The sequence below is a fragment of the Sapajus apella genome, unplaced genomic scaffold, assembly GCF_009761245.1.
Source record: "Sapajus apella isolate SASKATOON/1434 unplaced genomic scaffold, GSC_monkey_1.0 scaffold11, whole genome shotgun sequence".
In the NCBI taxonomy this organism is placed as follows: domain Eukaryota; kingdom Metazoa; phylum Chordata; class Mammalia; order Primates; family Cebidae; genus Sapajus; species Sapajus apella.
The window spans coordinates 2,525,390-2,550,668 of record NW_022436951.1 but is presented as its reverse complement, the minus strand read 5'-3'; the positions used below and the strand labels follow the sequence as shown (position 1 = coordinate 2,550,668).

The window sequence follows — 25,279 nt, the reverse complement described above, 5'->3', positions numbered from 1 at the left end:
AAACCATGGAAGAAGGGTCTAACAAAAAATGTCCTTCTAGAAGAGTGAAGGCCTCTTGCCAGTATTCTCTTTAATTCATGATATGGGTTAAGAGGAGCTTTGACTGATTATGGGCCAACGTATGTACCACCAAATTTCTCACTTGCCCTTCATCTTTTATCTATTAAAGTATAAGGTTATTCATGTATAAGACTGGCTGCAAAATCCCTCACAAATAAAAGTATATTCTATAAGTGCACATAATAGACCCCCTTTTATTTCTATTTTTCATAAAGGCATGAACAAAGAAAAAATATTCCAAGGTAAGAGTCTTGTGATAATAGAAGTCTTGATTCGTGATCACGGGAAAAGCTGTTCACATCAAGGATGCCATCTTCTGGGGAGAAACCTTCCTAGTTATTTTTACCTTAAGGTTTCCAATGGCTGTACAGTTCTAGGAGTGTGTAGAGACCCTTCTCAGTTGTAAGATTATGAATTCAAGGTTCAGGACTCCAAAGTTTTGCTGTAGCTTGAATGGTAAAGACAGTCTTTCTCTGATGTTTTCAGAAGATCCAATCTTTGGGTTCTAGACTGTGAAGGGATTGGCCTCAGTGAACCATGAAAAGCTTTCTTTACCTGGTGAAAATATACCACAGCATAATAATCCATTGTTATAACATCAGCCCTCTTGCATGGGAAACCTTTATACAACCAGAAAACATGTACTGAAAATGACAATTAAATGAAATCCCTTTATAAATGTTTAAATGTCCCATCAGGAAGCCAAATGTACCTTACACTTTGATTGTTTTCCCAGGAATATGGAATCAAACATTGGTTTTAAACTATTTCTGCAATTTATAAGTCACCACATCAATATATTTAATTTGGATCACTTTATCTTTTCCATAATGAGTCATGGAATGCAGAACCTTTAATAACAAAAGTTTTAAGGGCTCAGGAGGACAAAGTGGCTGTCCTGGTTCTTCAAAAGTCCATGCTTAACATTGAACTTAGGTCCTCTTGAATATCAGTTGTTTTTCCAATTTAGGTGCATAACACTGATAACTAATGGATTATCAAAGATAATATGACCCAGACCATGATGCTTATCCAAATTGTTTATTTAAACCATTTTCATATTGGCTGATTCACATGATAATCTAGAGTTTGATTTTGAAATGTTTGTTAAATAGTAAAGGTTTAATAACATTGGCTATTACAAAATAGAATCTTAGGTTACCATAAGTCACTCATTAGCCAAAATGATAATTCCAACTTATTTTGAACCAGCAAACCATTGTTTATTTACTTACATAATATATCTCCCATGGAGACCTGTTAGGCTTACCACTCTTCATAGCCACAGTACAATCTCATAGAGCACCCTAGGATTTCCAAAACTTGTTCAAGCTTTATTTAATTTAAAACAGTTCTCTAACCCTCCAACCTAGGCAAAAATTTACATTCCCACACTCTCTTCTAATCTCTTACAAAAAAAATACATTTCATTCTCCTTACACACTTTGCACGTAAACCTATATTTTTCATTAATCTCAACTACATATTACAATGTTAACTCTTAGCAACTTTTACTTTTGGTGAAAACCTGGATGAGTAAGGGATTTTAATTATGTACTAGGTATGGAGCTTAGGACCCAGAGAGAAATGCAGATAAGGTCTGACTCTTTCCAGCATCTAACGCCACATGTCCCACACCTTGCCTAGCTGTAAAACAGGCAAGATGTACAGTTAAGAGTAATAGTGACATTTTATGAAGCATTTAAGAGGCCTAATCACCTTTAAATTGTACATTTCTGGCATAAATTTCTTGTCATAAATTCTTTCATGACTTATACAGGCCATGTATAACATGTTTTGACTTTCTGACTTTCCTTAAACATCCCTCTATTAAAACAACTAGTTATTTTACTTTGGGACAAGAATTTACCATAATATAACATTCTTTCTTATATAAAATTTCCTTTCTTTATAACTTTCTTTGCATAGCTAGGGGGCATGGCTAACTCCATGTATTTGTAGGACTTATTTAGAACTTAATGTCTCCAAAATAATTTGAACAATTTTCAAAAGTCAAAGCAGTTTATGATCTTAAAGCATTTAGCAAACCTAAAGTCTGAGCTATATAATTTAGACAAAATGTCTTTATTTTATCAATAATCTTTAAAGCTATTTTTTATTTCCCAAAGATTACTAAAGTTACATAAATGAAAAGGCATTACGGTTTTTATTTTGCTGGGTGCTCATTTTTGTTTAAACCTATTAATTACTTAGAGCTCTTTTAAATAAACATTACACACAACACATTAGATAATCACACAGACAGAAGAAGATTACTTCAGTAGTTGTCAGATTTTTTATTTGCCAGTTTTTAGTTTCTTAATTGGTTATTGGCTTTAGGATGGAGCCCTTGGAACAACATGGCCAGAAAAGGGGTTTCAGGTGCCTCCTGTTTTTCCCAAGGAGTTCCTGTTAGAGCTTGAATATCCACTTTTAGTTAAGCTGAATTTTAACTATAGTACTCTTTAATAAAATCCTTTTAAAATTTATTATCACCCAATTTTAGTGAGGCCAGTCAATAATTCTGGCTTTTGAACTTTATCAAAGGTAACCTCCCAGGTGCTCAGAGAAAGGAAAATTTAAGATAGTTCATAGAGGAGAAGAAACAATACAAAGTTATGCAGATATTAAACCAAAAAGGACTTATTTCCTAAGCAGGAAATCAAACCCAGGCCACCAGTGGGAAAGACCAAAATCTTAGATACTGAGCTACAGCACAGAGCAGTCTCTACTGTCCTTCCCAAAAGGAGTCTATAGAGTAGTTGACTTTGAACTTGCAAAAACTTTTAACTAAAGATAATTTTTAGAGCTAACTATGACATAAACCCTAAAATTCCTGTTCCCTGGAAGGCAAAGACTAAGAGAAAATACTACCACATGGTTACAAGGTCAAGTTCCCAAGGACATAAAGCAAAATAGAGGTCCAATCCAGTTTTTTTGTTTCAGGGACCTGCAGGAAAGTTTGTTATTGACCAGCTTGCTGGGCTGTCTTGAGCAAAAAAAAACTTATGAGGGCCTAAGTCCATGCTTTATCCTAAGGTACCCTTCAACCCAGAAAAACAAATTCATAGCATAAATACATTAGTTTAAGATTATCCCCAGAATTCATTTTTGCATTAATCAAAACTTTAAAGAAGAGGTAAACAGTAATTTTTACCATTCATTCAACTGTACAGAGAGAGAGAAGCCAAAAATCTAACTGGTAAGAAATTCTTACCCTTTTGCCAGCATGCCGGGCTTCTGGGTTCCCTTTCCCTGAGTGACCCTACTGACTCAGTTTGCTGTACCATTGCACTGGGGCCAAGCTGCATGATAAATAAAAATTACATTTTTATGTTCTGGCCAGAGTAAAATATGTGTGATAAAACATAGACATTAGCCACTCTGCTTAGCACACAATATTAAACTGGCAAGGCAAAAATTTGCCCCGGATGGGCCCCATCATCATTAATCCAACCTCTGACCAGGATTTTCAACATGTGGTCTCTGGGCAAGATGGTTGCCCTGACTAATAGAAAAGATAAGAAATGGAAAGGAGAAAGAAGAAAGAATTACCTGTGGAAGGGTAGGGAAGGTGAAATGAATCAGGGAGGCCAGAGAAGACCCACGCAATGCAGCAACACTGAAAAGTTCAGGCAGCTGCTTTTTGGTAGCAAAGGGATTTTTTCCAGCAGTCCATTCATCTCTTAATTCCCTCTTTTAGGGAGGAAAAATCTCCCCATGTTTCACAAGCATGTACCTGCCCAATCCTATCACCCACAGCTATTAGGAAAGAGTGAAAGGCAGATTATTCCAAAGAGAATAGCAGTTGACATGCTGTAGTGTCAAACCCATTCTTTACTGGGACTTTACTGAGAGCCCTTGTTTTTAAATGTACTTCAATGCATTGTGGTTCATTGTTGTTACGTTCCACTGTAAGTTATCTTTAGTAATATTTTTGGCATTTCTGTAAGATAGGCTGCCTCCCAGGCTTAACGTGCTTTAATATAATAGAAGGAATTCAGTTTTCCAGAAATTAAGAAGCCCATTTTTACCTAAAATATTGACTTTACTCTCAGATTCTCTTGATTAACTTAGCCAATGATTTTTTTTTTTTCCTACCTAAGCACACAGGAAAAATGAAACACAGGGGTAGAACACAAAAATCCCTGTGACTTTTCAAAAGGCAAATTTTATAACCCCTGCAATGTTACTGCTCACTACCAGTTCCTTTCTGATCCAGTCAGATGTAAAAGGACTCTAACTGGATTAAAACCAGTTAATTCCCAGATAAAATATATTTCTGGACCCAGTCCAGTTTCTGTCATGACTCTTAACCCAGTTTGGATCAGAAATTTGCTCAAAGCAACTCAGAGAACTCAAAACACAAATCCATGGAGCTATGAAATCCAAGAGGGAGTGTACCACAATCCACAGCTTCTCTGAGAGATTAGTGGACACAACTGAGTCCTACAGGTACCTTGCATGTTGACTCAGTGCTCCTGGGGGTTGCTAGAAGCTCCACTTCAAATCCCACTTCTGATACCATCTGATAAAAGAAAAACTTCAGCCAAATTAATTTAAAGAAATTTAATTGAGCAATGAAAGATTTGCAAAACAGGCAGCCTCCAGAATCACAGAAGATTCACAGAGACTCCAGGGGTGCCTTATGTTCCTTGTGGTCAGAACAAATTTATAGACAGTAAAGGCAAATGACAAACAGGAATTGAAAGTGTGGTAGGGAAACAGTAAGATTGGTTGCAACTTGGTGTTTACCTTATTTGAATACAGTTTGAACATTTGGTAGTCTATGAGTGGTTGAAGTGTGGCCACCGGGATTGGCCAACACTCAGTCATTGTTAAGAATACTATTAAGTTAGGTTTTCAATTTTATCTGACTATTAAGCTAGGCTACAGTTCATCCACAAGGACTCAAATATAGAAGTACGGAGTCTTTCTCAGGCCAAATTTATCTTGCTTTAACCGTGTCTTCTATTTTATAGCCATTTGTTTATCAATAACATCTAGAATGCCACAAATCACCACAAAAGTAAAAACTGGGTGATGGATTAAATGAGAGGGAAGAAGGAATGCAGGGAGGGAGGGAGAGAGAGAGAAAGAGAGATTTCTTTGACTTTTTTTTTATTTTGGTGATTGACACCAAGAAAAGAAAGCTAACAAATTGTTTAATCAGAACTATATCAACTTTTAGGTTTAAAAAATTGTTTTGTGAAAAATCCATTAGATTATTTCAGAGATATGATGGTATGCAGATAAATTTAATTTTTAAATATTTGCTTAGAAAAAGTTGGAATTTCTCAAAACATAAAACTATGAATTACATAAACACTCATTCATATTTTGTCCCTTTTGATAGAACATGTAAATAAAAGAAATCAAAAAGACAAAAGAATATCAATGGATGCAATGGCATATAAAATCTTTATAATCTAAACCAAATAAAATTATATAGTATTGGCAACTTTGTTATTTAATTATACTCATAATTAAATTGAGTATAACACTAAATAATAAACTGTTTCGTGTGTGACTTATATAGTAGACTCATTGTTGAATGAGAGAAATATATTGTTCAATGCATTTGAGTAAAATAAAATGTAAGATACCAATTTTTACAGAAACTTTTAAAGGAAACTGTTTGACAATTGAGATAATAGCCATTACTTACAAAATACAGCATTTCTCCTATGATTCACATGAAAGTAACAAGATCTTTAGTCAGAATGTTCTCGTTTCCACATAATTCAAATACCATGTATGTCAAAAAATGACAAAGACAAAATTGATTCAGTTTTAGAATATGAATGGCACTGATCATAGTGAAAACATTTCACAAAATCAAATAATAATCAATATGGAGCATATTCATTTTGGTTGGTATTCTTTGTAAAGTCTTTAGGTCTCAGTTTCTTTTGCAAAATAAACTAGTTGTGAATATTACATGCAATAAAATAAATAGAAAGGCACATTGCAAGAGAGCTATAAAGCAATACATAAATATAAATTCCAAATGTTATAACATCTTGAATAGCCATTGTACATGTTAAATGTTCAATAAATAGCTGAGTTAATGATTGAGGCATTGCAGGAAGTCTGGGGTGAGGCATTTGGCAGGAACTGCCACACAGGACTGCTTTCTTCACTAAAACAATGCTGTAGCTGAGAGTGAATGTTTTCAATCTAAATGGTTTTACTCAGCTTAGCAACCTACTGGATTCACTATTACAGTCATGAGTCATTTAACCACAGGGACACATTCTGAGAAATGTGTTGTTATTTTGTCATGTGAACGTCACAGAGTGTACCTACATAAACCTAGATTGTGTAGCCTGCTATGCTCTTAGGCTATTGCTCATAGGCTGCAAATCTGAACAGCATGTAACTGACCTGAATCTTGTAGGTAATTGTAACAAAATGGTATTTTTGTGTATCTACACATAGCTCAATATAGGACAAAAATGATATATCTGAATAAAGCATTGACCATGAATGGAGCTTACAGGACTAGAATTGGCTTGAGTTTGTGAGTGATGAGTGAAGGCTTAGGACAATACTGCATACTATGGTAGTGTCAGTAATGTTTAAACTGTGTACACTTAGGCTACTCTAAATTTACTCTTTAGTTTTCTTTCTTCAGTAATAAATTGACCTTAGCTTACTGTAACTTTTTCTTACAAACTTTGTAATTCTTTTTAATTTTTTAACTCTCTTGTAATTACACTTAGCTTAAAACACAAACACTTTTTTTCTTATGTACTTATTCAATAAGGTTTTTCTGTTATTAGGATTTTTTTTTTACTTTTTAGAGTTTTTGCTAAAAACTAAGACACACACACATTAGCCTGGGCTTACACAGGATCAGGATCATTAATATCACTGTCTTCCACTTCCATATTTTGTCCAACCGGAAGGCCTTCACAGGTAGTAACATGCATGGAGCCGTCATCTCTTACAATGCCTTCTTCTGGAATACCTCCGAAGGAGCTGTCTGAGGCTGTTTTACAGTTAGCTTTTTTCCTTTTAATAAGTAGAAGAAATACATTCTAAAAATACAATAAAAACTATAACATAATAAAACATAAACCAGTAACATAGTTGTTTATTATCATTACCAAGTATCATGAACTATGCATAACTGTATGTGCTACACTTATAGATTCCTGGCAGCACAGAAGGTTTGTTTATACAAGCATCACTAAAAACATGTGAGTATTCCCTTGCTCTACTACATTGGGATAGCTACAGTGTCACTAGGTGATAGCAATTATTCAGCTTTATTATAATCTTTTTCAACCCCTTTAGTATCTGCAGTTCATTTGTTGACCAAAATGGTGTAATGCAATGCATGACTGTATTTAATACTATTTCCACTATTCAAGCTCAACAGATCATTTATCATCATAATATTATTATAATCAATACTATACAAAGGAAAAAACACAAGCTCTGGAAACAACGTCAAGATAGGAGTTTAAATCAGAAATGCAAAAAAGGCACATCATCAGAAAAACAGTATATAAAATGCAATGTTGATGACACTTAAGATATCATTATTCATAGGATGAAGTATTCTGGCATTTCCATTCATCTTTCTACCACCTATATGTCTACGGCAGACATTGCAGAGCAACTACCTCAACAATCTTTCAGCCCTTTTCCGTATGCCTTCCTATAATGCAGAAACAGGAAACTAAAACAAAATGACATTTCTCAGACTTCTTGCAGCTCAATTTCAAACTATGATTTAGATCCAGATACGATTAAGATTTGGCCAACAGAATAAGAAAGAGGCCCCTGTTCTGCTGTTTCAGATAATTCTGCTGGTAAGCCCGATGGTGGTGGTGGTTGGATTTCCAAAGCAGCAGTAGTAGAACTTGTAGTGAGTAGTCCCTCACTTAATGCCTGTTATGAGAGTCTGAATTCATTTTGTTGGCATGGATGACAGTGGAGGTGTTTTAGAGCCAACAGTTGGGGTGTTGGTTTTCTGATCCATGGATTGCTGTTGAGACTGTTTGTGCTGGCACCAGGAGTTAGGCAGAAGCTTCCTAATTCCTAAGCTGAAAGATGATGTTCTCCACTTGCTGATCATGGCAGAGGATGCAACATCCTTTTCAGGCCAGTTCTGTGATGCTTTTCTGGGACTCATTTCTGGACGTCTAGCTCAGAGCCTATACTCTAACTCATGATATTGAAAGCATTCAATTCCCTATATTAAATCTCCTTTTATTAAACTAGCTAAAATGGTTTTAGTTTTCTGCAACTGAACCTTGACCAATACAACTTTGAACCTAGTTAAGATATATGTATACACAGACAAAATTGTTCTGATTTTATAAAACATTACAAGCACATCTCCTGAATATATTCATACTGTGTTTTGGCTAAAATGCATTTATCTCCTTGCAATACCTGAGAGAAAGCTATTTTTTACATCCTCTGTGATGACTGATCTAACTTCCTCAAGTAGATTCTGCACTTTCTCAACTTTCCTCCCCAGCACATATGTACATACCTTTGCAATACTGATTATTATTATACCATATGCCATTTCTCTGTCTGTATGTCTGTTTCCCAAATATACTTTAGAGAGGTATTGCTTCTTTTAATCTCTGTATTCCTGTGGCTAGCAAATATACAGTAGGTACTCAATAGTGTTTAGTGGCAGGAAAATAAGAAGAAAAGAAAAATATGGAATGAGGGTATTCAGGTTGAATCCTGACTTCTATACTTGTCATTTTGGTGACCTGAAGCAACTAAGTAGGTTATCTGTGCCTCAGTGTCCTAATTTTTAATATTGAAATAATAAGTTTATCTATCTCATTAAATTAATATATTTAACTATTTTATCCCCAATTTAACTAATCATATAAAAAGAGTCTTTTAAAAAGTGTCTGGAATATAGTGATTGCTCAATAAATGTTGGCTCTAAGTATTATTAATAATTTCTTTTAATAGACATATAGAATTAGCACTATCTTTTTGCATTATGAACATTAAAACATGCCTTAAAAATTGCTTCTCTAAAAATATCTCAACAAAAAAATATGAATTATTAACTGTCCGCAAAGAAATATGGGATATCTAAATTCAAAATATATTATTTTTAAAATTATCTTAGGGACATACAGTAACTAACACCTCATAAGCATCACATTTTAGATGTGGTCTACCATACCAATCACCCCTAAAAGTTTAAATTTTCGCCTTTTATTCTTTCTTTCTTCAATTCTTTTTCATAGCCAAGGGAGCTAAAGAAAAGCTTTCTAGGGGTTATTGGAAAATAAAATGCCAGTATCACCTCTGACAATTTCTCAATGCTAACTTTCAGAAGTATTGCTTACATTTTTAATATATCACACTGCACGAGGAGTCTTTGGTATTGGACATGAATTAACTTCTACATTTGACAATGACTTATGAAAGCTTACCTCTTATTTAAATCCATAAATTTTATACACAGAAAAAAGAAAGTTTGTGAATATGTTTAGACATGTAATTTATTACACCTTAGGTTCACAAAAATCTTAAATATTAAAAAAGAATGAAATGAAAATTTTAGAACTAAAAAATACAACAATCAAAATAGCAATTCACTGTATGGACTCAATAGAGGATGGCCACAACAGAGAAAATAATCCATGAACTTGAATTATCTGAACAACTGTTTTATTTTATAAAAATTCAATGAACAGAATCTTAGAGACCTGTGGCAAAATATCAAAAGGGCTACTATTTATATCATCAGAATCTCAAAATGAAAAAAAGTTTGATACAAATAAATATTTAAAGTGATAATGCATTTTTAAAACTTCCAAAATTGAGTTGGGTGTGGTAGTGCGTGACTATAGTCCCAGCTATTCAGGAGGCTGAGGCAGGAAGATTGTCTGGGCCCAGGAGTTAAAATTCAGCCTGGGCAACATAATAAGACCCCATCTCTAAAAAAAACACAACAACAACAAAACAAACAACCCTTCTAAACTTGGTAAAAGACAAAATTATACAAATTCAAAGTGCTCAGCAGATCCCAAACAGTATAAATTGTTGGAAATCTATGCACAGGTACATCATAATCAAACTGCTAGCAATCAAACAAATGGCAAGACTGTCTCCTCAAGCAGCTCCCTGACCCCTGTATATCCAAAAAGACACCTCATAAAGGAGAATCTCAGGCTGATATCTGGCAGGTATCCTTCTGGGACAAAGACAACAGAAGAAGAAACTGGCAGCAACACTTACTGTTCTGTGGCCGCTGCAGGGGATCCCCAGGCAAGCAGGGTCTGGAGTCAACCTCCAGCAGTCCTAAAGCACAAGACCCTGACTAATAGAAGGAAAATTAAATAACAGAAAGAAATAACTTCATATCAACAAAAAGGATGTCCACTCAGAGACCCCATCCGAAACTCACCAACTACAAAGGCCACAGGCAGATAAATCCATAAAGATTGGAAGAAACCAGTGCAAAAAGATGGAAACACCCAAAATAGGAACGCCTCTCACCCTCCAATGGATCACAACTCCTCACCAGCAAGGGAACAAGGCTGGATGGAGAATGAGTCTGATGAATTTATAGAAACAGGCTTCAGAAAGTGGGTAATAACAAACTTCTCTGAGCTAAAAGAACATGTTCTAACCCAGTGCAAAGAAACTAAGAACCTTGAAAATAGATTTGATGAAATGCAAACAAGAATAAACAGCTTAGAAAAGAATATAAATGAATGGATGGAGCTGAAAAACACAACACAAGAATTTTGCAAAGCATATACAAGTTTCAATAGCCAAACTGACCAAGCAACAGAAAGGATATCAGAGACTGAGGATCAGCTCAATGAAATAAAACAAGAAGGCAAGATTAGAGAAAAAAGAGTGAAAAGAAATGAACAAAGCCTCCAAGAAATATGGGATTATGTGAAAAGACCTAATGTACATTTGATAGCTGTATCTGGATGTGACAGAGAGAATGAATCCAAGCTGGAAAATACTCTTCAGGATATTATCCAGGAGAACTTCCCCAACCTACCAAGGCAGGCCAACATTCAAGTCTAGGAAATACAGAGAACACCACAAAGATATTCCTCAAGAAGAGCAACCCCAAAGCACATAATCATCAGATTTACCAGTGCTGAAAAGAAGGAAAAAATGCTAAGGGCAGCCAGAGAGAAAGCTTGGGTTACCCACAAAGGGAAGCCCATCAGACTCACAGTGGATCTCTATGCAGAAACCCTACAAGCCAGAAGAGAGTGGGGGCCAATATTCAACATCATTACAGAAAAGAACTTTCAACCTAGAATTACATATACAGTCAAACTAAACTTCATAAGCAAAGGAGAAATAAAATCCTTTATGAACAAGCAATTGCTCAGAGATTTCGTCACTACCAGGCTTGCCTTGCAAGAGCTCCTGAAAGAAGCACTAAACATAGAAAGGAACAACCAGTACCAGCCAGTCCAAAAACGTTACAAATGGTAAAAAGCATAGGCACAATGAAGAAACTGCATCAACTAATGGGCAAAACAACCAGCTAGCATCTAAATGGCAGGATCAAATTCACACATAACAATATTAACTTTAAATGTAAATGGGCTAAATGCCCCAATCAAAAGACACAGACAGGCAAATTGGATAAAAAGTCAAAACCCATTGGTGTGCTGTATCCAGGAAACCCAACCCACATGCAAGGATACACATAATCTCAAAATAAAGGGATGGAGGAAGATCTACCAAGCAAATGAAGAGCAAAAAAAAAAAAAAAAAAAAAAAAGCAGGAGATGCAATCCTAGTCTCTGATAAAATAGACTTTAAACCAAAAAAGATCAAGAAAGACAAAGAAGGGCATTACATAATGGTAAAAGAATCAATGCAACAAGAAGAGCTAACAATCCTAAATATATATGCACCCAATATGGGAGCACTCACATACATAAAGCAAGTTCTTACCAACCTACAAAGAGATGTACATTCCCACACAATAATAGTGGGAGACTTTAAGACTCCACTGTTAATATTAGACAGATCAATGAGACAGAAAATTAACAAGGATATTCAGGACTTGAACTCAGATCCGGACCAAACAAACCTGATAGACATTTACAGAACTCTCTACCCCAAATCCACAGAATATACGTTCTTCTAAGCACCACATCACACCTACTCTAAAATTGACCAAATAATTGCAAGTAAATCACTCGTCAGCAAATGCAAAACAACAGAAATCATAACAGTCTCTCAGACCACAGTGCAATCAAATGAGAACTCAGGATTAAGAAACTCACTCAGAACCACACAACTTCATGGAAAATGAACAACTGGTTCTTAAATGTTGACTGGGAAAACAATGAAATGAAGGCAGAAATAAAGATTTTCTCCAAAACCAACGAGAATGAAGACACAATGTACCAGAATCTCTGGGACACATTTAAAGCAGTGTCTAGAGAAAAATTTATAGCGATAAATGCCCACATGAGAAGCAAGGAAAGATCTGAAACCAACACCCTATCATCAAAATTGAAAGAACTAGAGAAGCAAGATCAAAAAAACTGAAAAGACAGCAAAAGACAAGAAATACCTAAGATCAAAGCAGAACTAAAGGAGATAGAGACACAAAAAACCTTCAAAAAAGCTAATAAAACCAGGAGATGGTTTTTTGAAAAGATCAACAAAATAGACAGACCACTAGCCAGATTAATAAAAAAGAAAAGAGAGAAGAATCAAATAGATGCAATAAAAAATCATAAAGGAGATATCACCACTGATTCCACAGAAATACAAATTAACATCAGAGATTACTACAGACAACTCTATGCACATAAACCAGTACACTTGGAAGAAATGGATAATTTCCTGGACACTGCATCCTCCCAAGCCTAAATCAGGAAGGAATCAAAATCATAGACCAATAACAAGGGCTGAAGTTGAGGCAGCAATTAATGGCCTACCAACCAAAAAAAGTCCAGGACCAGATGGACTCACAGCTGAATTTTACTGGACATACAAAGAGGAGCTGGTACCACTCCATCTGAAACTATTCCAAATACTGCAAAAAGAGGGAATCCTTCCTAAATCATTTTAAGAGACCAACATCATCCTGATACCAAAACCCAGCAGAGACTTAACAAGAAAAGAAAACTTCAGGCCAATATCCATGATCAACATAGATGCACAAATCTTCAACAAAATACTGGCAAACCAATTGCAACAGCACATCAAAAAGCTTATCCATCATGATCAAGTAGGCTTTATCACAGGAATGCAAGGCTGGTTCAACATACACAAGTCTATACATGTAATTCACCACATAAATACAATAAAAGACAAAAACCACATGATTATCTCAATAGATGCAGAGAAGGCCTTTGACAACATTCAACAGCCCTTTATGCTAAAAACTTTCAGTTACCTAGGTATCGATGGAACGTATCTCAAAATAATAAAAGCATTTACTACAAATCCACAGGCAATATCATACTGAATGGGCAAAAACTGGAAGCATTCCCTCCGAAATCTGGCACTAGACAAGGATGCCCTCTCTCGCCACCCCTATTCAATATAGTACTGGAAGTTCTAGCCAGAGCAATCAGGCAAGAAAAAGAAATAAAGGGTAGTCAATTACAAAAGGAGGAAGTCAAATTGTCTCTATCTGCAGATGCCATGATTGTATACTTAGAAGACCCCATCATCCACCTCAAAATCTGCTGAAACTTCAGTAAAGTCTCAGATTACAAAATCAATGTGCAGAAATCACAAGCATTCCTATACACCAAAAACAGACTTAAAGAGAGCCAAAGCAAGAACAAACTACCATTCACAATTGCTACAAAGAGAATAAAGTACTAAGGAATACAACTAACAAAGGAGTTCTTCAAGGAGAACTACAAATCACTGCTCCAGGAAATAAGAGAGGACACAAAAAGATGGAGAAACATTCCAAGCTTACAATTAGGAAGAATCAATATTTTTAAAATGGCCATACTGCCCAAAGTAATTTATAGATTCAATGCTATCCCCATCAAGCTACCTATTACCCTCTTCACAGAACTGGAAAAAAAACCACCTTAAGCTTCATATGGAACCAAAAGAGAACCCACATAGCCAATTAATTGCTAAGCAAAAAGAATAAAGCTGGAGGCATCATGCTACCTCACTTCAAACTGTACTACAAGGCCACAGTAATCAAAACAGCATGGTACTGGTACCAAAACAGAGATATAGACCAAAGAAACAGAACAGAGGCCTCAGAGGCAATGCCACACATCTACAACCGTCTGATCTTTGACAAACATAACAAAAACAAGCAATGGGGAAAGGATTCCCTCTTTAATAAATTGTGTTGGGAAAACTGGCAAGCCATGATCAGAAAGCAGAAACTGGACCCCTTCCTCATACCTTAAACTAAAATTAACTCCAGATGGATTAAAAACTTAAACACAAGCCTTAACACCATAAAAGCGCTAGAAGAAAACCCAGGCAAAACCATTCAGGATGTAGGCATAAGCAAGGACTTCATGACTAAAACACCAAAAGCATTGGCAACAAAAGCCAAAATAGACAAATGGGATCTAATTAAATTCCAGAGCTTCTGCACAGCAAAAGAAACAGTCATAAGAGAGAATCGGCAACCAACAGAATGGGAAGAAATTTTTGCATTTTACCCATCTGACAAACGGCTGATATCCAGAATTTACAAAGAACTAAAACAGATTTACAAGAAAAAAACAAACCTATTCAAAAGTGGGCAAAGTATATGAATAGACACTTTTCAAAAGAATGGTGATCATTAAAAAATCTGGAGACAACAGATGCTGGAGTTGATGTGGAGAAATTGGAACACTTTTACACTGTTGGTGGGAGTGTAAATTAGTTCAACCATTGTGGAAGACAGTGTGGCAATTCTTCAAGGAGCTAGAAATAGAAATTCCATTTGACCCAGCAATCCCATTACTGTGTATATATTTAATGGATTATAAATCATTTTATTCTAAAGATACATGCACATGTATGTTCATTGTGGCACTGTTTACAATAGCAAAGACCTGGAACCAACCCAAATGCCCATCAATGATAGACTGGACAAGGAAAATGTGGCACATATTCACCATGGAATACTATGCAGCCATAAGAAAACAATGAGTTCGTGTCCTTCGTAGGGACATGGATGAACCTGGAAACCATCATTCTCAGCAAACCTACACAAGAACTAAATCAAACATCACATGTTCTCACTCATAAGCGGGTGTTGAACAATGAGAACACATGGACACAAGGAGGGGAGCATAACACACCGGGGTCTGTTAGTGGGGACTAAGAGAGGGACAGCAGGGGTAGGGAGTTGGGGAGGGATAACATGGGGAGAAATGCCGGATATAGGTGATGGGATGGAGGCAGCAAACCACATTGCCATGTATGCAACAATCCTGCATGTTCTTCACATGTACCCCAGAACCTACAGTCCAATAACATATATATATATACATATATATATATATATTTTAATAAAATAAAAAATAAAAAAAGAAATTCAATATCCTTTTGTATAAAACTCTTAACAAACCACAAAAAAAGATACAAGGGAATTTTCTTAACTTTATAAAGGGAAACTACAAAACAAAACTAAGAACAACAGAAACTTACAGCTAACATACTTAATTGTGAAAAACTAAAAGTTTCCTCTAAAATCAGAAACGAGGCAAGAATGTTTACTCTCATACTCCAAGTCAGTATCATACTAGACATTCTAACCAATGCAAAGGTAAAACTATGAAAGCCTTACAAACTGTTAAGGAAGAAATGAATTGTTCTTATTTTCAGAAGACATTAGTAAAAAATTCCACGGAACCTACAAAAAAGATATCTTACTAAATTAGTTTAGCAAGGTTGCAAGATACAACATTAACAAACAAAATCCAATCCGATTTCTGTTTATTAGTAATAAATAATTTAGAGCAAAAGTTAACAAAGTAATGCCATTTAGAATAAATTCAAAGATATTAAACACAATTATAAATCTAACAAACGTGCAGAACCTGTTGTTAAAAGCCACAAAATGCTAATGAATAAAATCAGAGATAATGTAAATAAACAAACAAATATACTATGTACATAGATTGGAATACCCAACAGATTTGAGTCAATTTTTCTCAAATTGATTCATAGATTTAGTGCTATTATAATTTTTAAGTGGAAATTCTATAAATATAGATTGATTATAAAATTTCCATGGAAAGGCAAATCAATTGGAACAGCCAAAACATTTCTGAAAAAGAATAACAGGGGAAAGGACACCCTATTCAACAAATGGTGCTGAGATAATCAGCAAGTAATATGTAGAAGAATACAAGTGGATCCTCATCTCTCACCCTATACAAAAATCAATGCAAGATGGATCAAAGACTTAAAGAGCTGAAACCATAAAAATTCTAGAAGATAACACTGGAAAACCCCTTCTAGACATTGGCTTAGGCAAACACTTAGTGACAAAGAACCCTAAAGCAAATGCAACAAAAACAAAAATAAATAAATGAACTTAATTAAACTAAAAATTTCTACACAGCAAAAGAAATAATCAGCAGAGTAAACACACAACCCACAGAGCGGGAGAAAATATTTCCAAACTATGCATGCAACAAAGGACAAATATTCAGATTCTACAAGAATCTCAAACAAATCATGAAGAGCAAAACAAACAATACCATCAAAAATTGGTGAAGGACATGAATAGACAATTCTCAGAAGAAGACATATAAATGGACAACAAGTTTATGGAAAAATGCTTAACATCACTAATGATAACCAAAAAAAGCAAAACAAAACCACAATGCAATACCACTTTACTCCTGAGAGAATGGTCATAATTTAAAAATTTTTTAAAAATAGATGTTGGTGTGGATGTCATGAAAAGGGAACAGTTTTACATTTTTGGTGGGAATGTAAACTAATACATTCACTACAAAATATAGTGTGGAGACACATGTTTATAGCAGCACAATTCACAAATGCAAAAACATGGAATTGGCCCAAATGCCCTTTAATCAATGAGTGGATAAAGAAAATGTGATCTCCCTCTCTCTCTTTCTCTTTCTCTGTGTGTGTGTGTCACTGTCTCTCTCTAGATAGATAGATAGATAGATAGATAGATAGATAGATAGATAATTTATATAGATATATAGAAGTAGATATATATCTCTCTATGTAGATAGATGGATAGATATTTATATATACGATGAAACACTACTCAGTCTTAAAAAGGGATGAAATAATGGCATTCACAGAAATCTGGATGGAATTGAAGACCATTATTTAAAGTGAAGTAACTCAGGAATAGAAAACCAAACATTGTATATTCTCACTTATAAGTGGAAGTGGGAGCTAAGCTGTGAAGGCACAAAGGCATAAGAATAATATAATGCACTTTGGGGACTTGAGGGGAGGAAGTGGGAAAGGGAATGAGGGATAAAAGACAACACATTGGGTACATTGTACATGGTCAGGTGATGGGTGCACCAAAATCTCAGAAATCATTTTTAAAGGACTTATCTATGTAACCAAACAAGACCTGTTTCCCAAAAACCTATTGAAATTTTAAACAGAAAAAGAATACAAAATTGGATGACTCATACTATCTAATTTTAATAAGAGCTATAATAATTAAAAAGGTGTGTGATGATATTAATCAAAGGATAGACACATATGTCAATGGAACAGAACAAAGAGTTCAGAAAAAAACCCACACAAATATGATCAATTGGGCTTTGACAAAAGTAAAAAGGTAATTCAATAGAAAAAGAATAATCTTTTCAACAAGTTAGGTTGAAAAAATTAGACATCCATATGTAGGAAAAAGAAGATCCTCAGCTAAGATGTTTTAGGTATGATATAAAAGGCATGATCCATAAAGAAAATATGATAAATTTTATTGCATCAAAATTAAAACATTTTTGCATGTAAAGCTTCATAAGACAATAAAGATGCCAGTTACAGACTGGGGGGAAAATATTGCATATCCCAAATGCAATAAAAGACTAGTGTCCATAACCTTTCACCTTAAAAGATCCTAGCAAAAGAAAAGCAAATTAAGCCTAAAGCTAAAGAAAGGAAGGAAACAAAAATTAAAGTTGAGTTTAAAATAATTGAGAGTAGATAAATAAGAGAAAGTCAATAAAACCAAAAGTTATTCCTCTGAAAATATCAACAAAATTGACAAATCTTTAGTTATAGTTACCAAGAAAAAAATAGAAATAATTCAAATTATTAAAATCAAGAATGAAAGGTGGAACATCACCATCAATCTTACAGAAGTGAAAAGAATGTATGAGAGAATACCATAAATAACTGTATGCTAACAAATTAGATAACTAATATTCAATGGAAATATTACTACAAAAACACAAATTATCTAAACTGACTCAATAAGAAACAAAAAATCTGAGCAGACCTATAGCAAGTAAAGGGATTGAATCAGTAATCAAACAACTTCCAAGAAAGAAAATCCCAGGACCATATGATTTCTCTAGTGAATTCTGCTAAACATTTAAAGAGGAATTAACAACAATCCTTCTCAAACTCTTTTTAAAAACAGCATAGGTATGTTATTGGTGTATAGGAATGCTTGCGATTTTTGCAAATTGATTTTGTATCCTGAGACTTTGCTGAAGTTGCTTATCATCTTAAGGAGGTATTGGGCTGAGTTGATGGAGTCTTCTAAATATACCATCTTGTCTTCTGCAAAAAGAGACCATTTGACTTCCTCTTTTCCTAACTGAATACCCTTTATTCTTGACTGATTGCTCTGGCTAGAACTTCCAATACTATGTTGTGGAATGGTGAGAGATGGCACCCTTGTCTAGTGTCAGTTTTCAAAGGGAATGCTGCCAGTTTTTGCCCATTCAGTATGATATTGGCTGTGGATTTGTCATAAAGAGCTTTTATTACTTTGAGATACATTCCACTGACACCTAGTTTATTGAGAGTTTTTAGCATAAAGGGCTATTAAATTTTTTCAAATGCCTTCTCTGCATCTATTGAGATAATCATGTGGTTTTTGTCTTTGGTTCTGTTTATGTGATGGATTACATTTATAGATTTGCATATGTTGAACCAGCCTTGCATCCCCAGGATGAAACCGACTTGATCATGATGGATAAGCTTTTCGATGTGCTGTTGTATTCAGTTTGCCAGTATTTTGTTGAAGATTTTTGCATCAATGTTCATCATGAATATTGACCTGAAATTTTCTTTCTTAGTTGTATCTCTGCCAGGTTTTGGTATCGGGATGATGTTGGTCTCAATCATGAGTGAACGCCCATTCACAATTGCTACAAAGAGAATAAAATACCTAGGAATACAACTAAGAAAGGACGTGAAGAACCTCTTCAAGGAGAACTACAAGTCACTGCTCAGAGAAATAAGAGAGGACACAAACAAAGGGAAAAACATTCCATGCTTATGCTTAGGAAGAATCAATATTGTGAAAATGGCCATACTACCGAAAGTAATTTATACGTTCAGTGCTATCTCCATCAAACTACCATTGGCCTTCTTCACAGAACTAGAAAAAAAACACTTTAAATTTTATATGGAACCAAAAAAAAGAGCCTTCATAGCCAAGACAATCCTAAGCAAAAAGAAGAAATCTGGCGGTATCACATGACCTGACTTCAAACTATACTACAAGGCTACTGTAATCAAAATAGCATGGTACTCCTACCAAAACAGAGATATAGAGCAATGGAACAGAACAGAGACCTCAGAAGTAATGCCACACATCTACAACCATCTGATCTTTGACAAACCAGACAAAAACAAGCAATGTGGAAAGCCTTCCCTGTTTAATAGATGGTGTTGGGAAAACTAGCAAGCCATGTGCAGAAAGCTGAAACTGAACCCCTTCTTACACCTTATACAAAAATTAACTCCTGATGGATTAAAGATTTAAACATAAGACAACACCATAAAAACCCTAGAAGAAAATCTAGGCAATACCATTTAGGACATAGGCATGGGCAAGAACTTTATGACTAAAATACCAAAAGCAATGGCAACAAAAGTCAAAATAGACAAATGGGATCCAATTAAACTTAAGAGCTTCTACATGGCAAAATAAACAATCATTAGAGTGACCTGGCAATCAACAGAATGGGAAAACACTTTTGCAAGCTACCCATCTGACAAAGGGCTAATATCCAGAATCTACAAAGAACTAAGACAAATATTCAAGAAAAAAACAAACAACCCCATCAAAAAGTGGGCAAAAGTTATGAACAGACACTTTTCAAAAGAAGACATACATGAGGCCAAGAAACATAAAAAAATGCTCAACATCACTGGTCATTAGAGAAATGCAAATCAAAACCACATTGAGATACCATCTCATGCCAGTTAGAATGGCGATCATTAAAAAATCTGGAGACAACAGACGCTGGACAGGATGTGGAGAAATTGGAATGCTTTTACACTGTTGGTGGGAGTGTAAATTAGTTCAACCATTGTGGAAGACAACATGGCGATTCCTCAAGAATCTAGAAATAGAAATAGCCTTTGACCCAGCAATCTCATTACTAGGTATATACCCAGACAATTATAAATTGATCTATTATAAAGACACATGCACATGTATGTTCATTGTGGCACTGTTTACAATAGCAAAGACCTGGAAACAGCCCAAATGTCCATCAAAGATAGAGTGGTTAAAGAAAATGTGGCACATATATCCCATGGAATACTATGCAGCCATTAAAAAGGATGAGTTCATGTCCTTTACAGGGACATGGATGAATCTGGAAACCATCATTCTCAGCAAAATAACACAAGAACAGAAAACCAAACACCGAATGTTCTCACTCATAAGTGGGAGTTGAACAATGAGAACTTATGGATACAAGGAGGGGAACATCACACACTGGGGTCTGTTGAGGCTTGGGGGGCTAAGGGAGGGGTAGCAGGGGGTGAGGAGATTGAGGAGGAATAACATTAGGAGAAATACCTAATGTAGGTGACGGGGGGGATGGAGGCAGCAAACCACCATGGCATGTGTATACCTATCTAACAATTCTGCAAGATCTGCGCATGTACCCCAGAACTTAAAGTAAAATTAAAAAATAAATAAAGTAAAATAAACAGCAAAATATAGCATAGATATGAACATTTATTAATTTATTTTATAGGGCTAGTATTATCCTGATACCACAATTAGATTGACATTAAAAAAAACTACAGATCAATATTCTTTGTAAATACAGATGCAAACATCTTTAACAAAATACTAGCAAAACAAATCCAGTATTATATTTAAGAAATTATATATCATACACTATGACCAAGAAGAAATTTTATCCCAGAAGTGTAAGGTTTACTTTAACATTCTAAAATCAGTCAATGTAATACACTACATTAAGGAATGGAGAGAAAAAATTACCTCAATAGATGAAGAAAAATCATTTGAAAAACTCCAATAATCATGACAAACATCTCAAATAAAGGAAAACTTCCTCAACTTGAAAAAGATTATCTATGGAAAATCCACAGCTAATATCATACTTAATGGAGAAAAACTAATTGTTTTTCTGCCAAGAATAAGAAAAAGATCAAGATGTCCTATCTCACTACTTTTAATGAAAATTGCACTAAAAGTTTTATCCAGAGAAAATAGGCAAAAAAAAGTGCATACAAAAACCTGCACATAAATTTTCATAGCAGTGTTTTTCATAATAGCTCAAAATTAGAAGCAGCCAAATGTCTATCAACTTATAAATGAATAAAGAAAAAAATATATATATAATGAATATATATATATATATATATATATATATTCATACAATGAATATACATATACCTGTACAATGAAATGTTGTTTGGCAATAAATATAAATGAAGTACTGCCTTTTGGCTAAGATCAAGTGTAGAAACTTGAAAATATTCTGTTATGTGATAAAAGCCAGGCACCAAAAAAAAAAAAAAAAAAAAAAAAAAAACCATACTATATGATTCCATTTATGAAAAATGCTTTTTCATTTCTCTTGTTTTGCTTTTCTGTTTTTCAAAGAATAGCTTACTATTTGGGGAGTGGGTGGGAAATAGTATTATGTCCTGAATTTTGATGTGTATTTTTCTATAACGTACCAAGACATCCTCAATTGAAAAAATGATGCCCTTTTTCTCTCATCTTTTTTTCATTACAGCTAACATATTTTATTTCTCTAATTTCTCAATAATTTTAATATTAGGGATGCCATAATTATTACAAGAGGGAAGGAAGGAATCTCTGGAGATCAGGCTATTAGAGGAGAACATACAATTTGTTATATAGAACACAACTATTAATGGGAAAAGGGATTCTATCAGTAAAATGCAAGGAAGATAACACTTAACAGCTAGAAATTTTCTCCATATCATCTCTGTTTCTACTTTAAATTTTATAATGGAAATTCAGTGTGTCTTTGAGCTGATTATATTTGTTAACTGAATTTGCACTATAAATTTGTTCAGATTACATTACATGATATCATAATAAATAATTTTCTGTGTCCATGCCAAGTTCATGAACTCTACATTATTCCCTGATATATCACATATCTACTAGCTCATATGAAATATATGGGCATTATTTCTTTTCTAAGAAATATGCCAAAATCCTAACCCCCCATTCATCAGTGGTTATTTTAATGGTGCTCTAAATATTTTCCTTAGTGTCACACAGAACCTGATAAAATAAAAATTGAATACTAACCATGGTTAAGTGAATAAACATGTAATTTAAAGGAATTTATGTAGAGATTATTTGCTAAACTGAATATTGACCTTAAAAATATTAAAGCATACTATTAGAAAAAGTAGCTAGATAGGTACAATTAAATCAAAATATACTATTGGCAGTTTTTAAAATCTAACTTTAAACACTAAAATAGTGTAATTACTACTAATTCTCTTTAATTATTCACAAATATTTATTGAGTGGGTACAGTGTGGAAGGTACTATGTAAGAACTGCATAAGATTTTAAGATGAGTAAGATAAGATCCTGCCCTCTAGAGCTTATAATATAGAAGCAGAGATAGGAAATGAACAGAAACAATCACTGTACTTGAAAATACAATGCGCCAAACAGCAAAACATAAGTACAGATAAACTGCTACGGATATTTCTTATCTCAGGAACTCATTCTGCTGCCTTATGTAACAGGGAGATAGGCTGTCTTTTCCTTACATACATTTAATACTAATTTTTTACTCCTTTATTCAAATCATAATCTGAGAAATTAAGAGAAAAATCAACAGAAGCTAGGCATTATATCTATACCAGGAAAAAGTAGAAAAACACCTATATGTTAAATAAATGATAAATAATTAATTAAATTATTATACAATGATTTGAAGTAGAATGAAATCATTACATAATGTTGTTCAATTAAGCATAGAGATAGGAAGCATAATTTTAAATACAAACAGGATATTAGTTTTATTAAGATAGTGAGACCATGGGAATTATTTGGGAGGCAATCTTTAATGTTGTGATATTTGTACAATGGGAAAAGTAAAATAAATTGGCATTTATTTATTGAGGCATCACATCAAAGTATTCTGTTTTCCACATTACACAGAAAAATTAAAAGATTAATTACCAGGGAAGCATTGCTTCTATACTCAATTGCACATCTGTATTGATGGTGCAGTTCACACAGTCCATCTAGATTATGATTAAGACAGAAGCACCTAGCAACCAGGCATTATAACGTTGTGACATGACAATCCTTAGAGTTCTCCAAACAGTTCCAAGAGCATTTACACTTTGCTGGCAACACATGTCCTTAAGATGGATAGTCATGAAGCTAAACAACCCCAGATTGTTGCTGGTTTTTTACAAAACTTACAACATCTGCTTTCTTTTACCTATGTCCTTCCCTCTACATTCATTGAAAAGAAAAAGAAAAATAATATGTTTATATCTTTCCCAGTTTAGCAGATGGGTAAACATTGATCATTATACTAATAACTAGAAACATGTTAATACATAAAATTATTAAAATTTCATATTCCATCCCTTTTCACTAATTGTACTCCCAACAGGCTTACGTAATAAAAGTTGCCTTCAAGCCAAGTCCTAATGTCTACAATCACATGGATTGGTTGTCCACATTTCTTCCTCTTAAAGTTTTATTTTATGATTTGGAAAGCATTACTTACTGAGCCAACTTTTCATTAAATACTAATTCTTTTCTCAGCCAGCCTCCAGAGGAGAGGTAATTTTATTGCAATACATGAATACATGGAATTTGCAGATATTTGTGGGCAAGCCCCTGCAACTATCTCACAGTTCACTGCACAAAATTTTTGTATCATGAGCCAAGTTTCTCTATTCTTCATCCAGTCTAGAGTTCTCCAGAGGCTGACAAAAACAATTTTTTTAAAGGAGGAGATATTGTGTATCACACCTAAACCTAAAAACCCAAAGCATGTTAAAAGATATTTTCTTTTTCACAACAAGTAGGCAGCACTTTACTATGAGTACATTTTTTAAAACAAGTACAGTTTCTCCAATTTTCTATATTCAGTTGTAGAAATATCAGGGCAATTCAGTTGTAGAAATATCAGGGCAAATTGATGTTTTATATATGTACCTCACATTTGTATTTAATTATTTTCTAATTCAGTCATTTAATCACTATTTGTTGAGTGCTGTCTATGGGTAAAAACAGTCTGCTAGGCACTAAGAACACATTGCTAAACCAAAAGAGGACAGTTTCTGTCTTCATAGAGGTGAATACAGACATTAAGGAAACAATTACAGAACTCCTTATTTAAATATATACTATGAAGAAGAACTACAGATTTTTGGTAGCATATAACTGAGGTGGTTTTGAAAGATTCCTCTGAGAAAAAAATAGCACATATTGTGAAATATGAGAACAAACAAACCTAAGCAAGGTCCAGCTGAGAATGAGGAGACAGGAAAAAGGCAACAAAGGACATTTCAGATGAGAAAACAGCATGTGCAAGGGCTCTAAGGCAGAAAGAAGAAAGAAGGGAAAAAGAAGGAAGGAAGGAAAGAAAGAAAGATAAAGAAAGAGGAAAGAAAGAGAGAGAAAGAAATAGAGAAAAGAAGAAAGAAAAGAAAGAAAAACAGAAACGGAAAGAAATGAAAGAAAGTAAAAGAAGAAAGAAAAAGAAAGAAAGAAAGAAAGAAAGAAAGAAGAAAGAAAGAAAGAAAGAAAGAAAGAAAGAAAGAAAGAAAGAAAG

The 25,279-nt window shown here is 34.3% G+C and overlaps 1 long non-coding RNA gene across 1 annotated transcript in view; it reads right to left on the bottom strand.

The window, feature by feature from the left end:
* Positions 1-544: 544 nt before the first annotated feature.
* Positions 545-25,279, bottom strand: part of LOC116552228 — a 90,575-nt gene continuing 65,840 nt past the window's right edge. Inside the window, exons 5-7 of the long non-coding RNA XR_004269282.1 lie at positions 4,520-4,588; positions 2,751-3,365; positions 545-2,710 (exon numbers count right to left, since the gene is read on the bottom strand). This is a non-coding gene — a long non-coding RNA (uncharacterized LOC116552228). The remainder of the gene's footprint in view (positions 2,711-2,750; positions 3,366-4,519; positions 4,589-25,279) is intronic.